Source organism: Podarcis erhardii (assembly GCF_964252035.2).
Source record: "Podarcis erhardii genome assembly, chromosome: 4".
NCBI classification, from domain to species: domain Eukaryota; kingdom Metazoa; phylum Chordata; class Lepidosauria; order Squamata; family Lacertidae; genus Podarcis; species Podarcis erhardii.
Window position 1 is genome coordinate 66461246 of NC_138508.1, and position 2989 is coordinate 66464234.

The following is a 2989-nucleotide window of genomic DNA, read 5'->3' on the forward strand; positions in this document are numbered from 1 at the left end:
AAATAGACTTCTGTGGGAGTTTTGGAGCTTAATAACTGATGGAAGCATTTGTCACTGAGAAAGAAAACAGCAGATAATAGATGGACACAAGATGCCAGGGGTGACAGACGATGACAGGGAGAGGATCCTGATGAGCAACAATAGGTCTAGCACAGATGGCAGATGAAGGCAGAAAGTTAAAAAATTGAGTTGGGTAATATTTTTTTTCCAGATGCCCACTTCAGACAGTAATCTTAAAGAAATAGTTTTGTAACAGGTTCAGCAACCTTCAACTAACCAGAAGGAGACCATGTTGTTCAAAAAGATTTACTTCAAAGTAAGTGTATATAGTGGTACCTCGGGTTAAGAACTTAATTCGTTCTGAAGGTCTGTTCTTAACCTGAAACTGTTCTTAACCTGAAGCACCACTTTAGCTAATGGGGCCTCCTGCTGCCGCTGCACTGCTGCCGCACGATTTCTGTTCTCATCCTGAAGCAAAGTTCTTAACCCGAGGTACTATTTCTGGGTTAGCGGAGTCTGTAACCTGAAGCGTATGTAACCTGAAGCATATGTAACCCGAGGTACCACTGTATCTGATTTCATTTTAAAATCATCAGAGGAACTTAAACATTTTAGTTTATAAGAAAAGGTGACTGTGGGAGAGGGGTGATGGAGGCCACATACTTATGAGATTCCCAGCTGTAGAGTTTAGGAGATTCACATCCATTGCCAACCAAATGATCTTTTACCTACTACCATGCACTTCACTGAGCAAAAGAACATATTGTTTTTTATCCCAAAATGTTCTGCAAAAGTACAGGGTTACACTTCATTTTTCAAAACAGACATAGAACCTACTCAGCATGACCAATCAGATAATGTGATAGCTAAAGGAAAACCTGCCCTTGTTGGTTCCCAGCCCAGTGATTACTATTAATGTGCATTTCCTAGCAAAGGCATCATTCTGCCTTTGGAACTTCACGCCAGGTTTTTCAAAGACAACATTTGTGATGGTGTGCCAAAAGCAAACTTTAGTGCATAGTAACAGATGCACAAACCGGCTTTAAACAGACTGAATCCAACACGGACAGTCTCCCCTAATGCTTTTTCTACACCCACCAGGTACTCAGTTTAGGTAAATAATCCTTAAATCACCTTGTAACAAGCTTAGACCAGGAGAAGTTAAAGCGTTTTGGTGTTGTAGAGTAAGACTTAGAGAGCAAGGGATCTGGAAGCACAGGGTACTAGTTTAAATTCCAAACCTATTCAGATGCTTAATACATTTATTTCTTTAAAATATTTTATATCACATTGGCAATAATTGCACCTTGGATTAATCACATTGGCTGCAATACTGTCACTGCATATGTAACCAAATTAGTTTACAAAAGGTTTGTCACTGATAATTTTTGTTTTAAAAAAGACCATTTATAGTCTTTAAAACTGCAGCACCAGCAAGGAAAACAATCTAAAATGAGATGAAATTATCAGTAAAGATCTATGAAGCTGAACATAGAAAGTAAAGAATCATTTAATACAATCCTGTGGAAACCAGAGTGCATCTTGGTTAATCTAAAATGATTCATTTCCCAGGGGTATGATCTTCCTACACTCACTTAGCAAGTTGCACTGTCAGCATAAAGACGAAACGTGAACCTTTAAAACAAGCAAATCTGGTCTTGCAATACAGTTATCATTATATTTAATAGCCAGTTATTAATGTGCTGCAATAAGTTACACAGTAGCTTTTAACAGGCAGCAGTATTTTGTCCTATTACATATTTCAGAGAGAAAGTAATTTCAGATTTGTTATCTCCTCCCACTTCACAACATAAGAGAGATCTATTTCTGCTGATTGGTCTTGGTCATCTTAAATAACACATTTGGCCCACTAGTCAGTTGTGGAAGATGAATGCTTTAATTTCATACCATCTTCCCAGTGGAGATAATCTCGCAAAACATAAGGAAGTGGTAACAACATTAATTTTCGTGAAATTAAAATATGCTGATCAAACATTTTGTTCTTGGCTGTAATTTAAAGAAAAATTCAGACTTGTTCAAGAGTAACAAAATAACTATTTAAATTGAATGTACATTTATGTTTTCATTTTACATAAATGGGAGACTAGAAATATTTTGAATAGGTAGAAAAAAGAAAGTGGGCAAAGCTTGGTATAACACATGCTTTGTAAGCAGAAGATCCCAGATTTGTTTTTGTACATTACCATATATTTCTTTTCGTCTTTTCAAAATCTTTAGTTATCAAATAACCAACTTAAACAGGAAAAACAACCTCAGGTCAGAGACTCAAATAATATCAAAATATGCTAAAATAATATTTTTGTTAAATAGCATGTATATTTAATTTTAATTTTTATTCAATTGTATTCTTTATTCTTGTATGTTTTTGAATTGTATGTTCTTGCTTAAATAATTTTTACAAAGCAATTACGGAGCTTCATAGAGACGCTAGAAAAGCATCTGTCAAAGTTGATTTAAGTGTAGTGCTCAGTACAAGAGGTTGGACCAGATGACCAAAAATGGCTTCCAAATTTATGAATCTATGGGTTTTATCTAATGCTGTGTACATGAAGTTCCTCAAACATGATGGGACTCCCTCATGCCCCTGCAAAATCTGCTCTGGAGAATCTTCCAACCCTCTGAACTATATTTTAATGGCAGGCTGCAAGGTATAGGAGAGGTGGAAATACTGTTGCGCAAGCAAAACTCTGCTGTATTAGCAGAACAGCAGCATTCAATAGGACCCTATATCTTGAACTAGCCATGATGCTTCTAACCTCCAAGACGGGAGCAAAAACATATGGTGACCTTTCTCCTCCAGAGTCAGTTGCCATACGTCCTCTTTTTCCAGGCATGTCCTCTTTTTCATGGGTAGAGTTGTCATAGTGATCCATAGTTAAAAGTAGAAGTCGGTAAATGTGTCACCTTTTTTGCTTTTCATAATATGGCAACCCTACGAGTCCAGATAGAAAATAGGGACAAGCTCCAT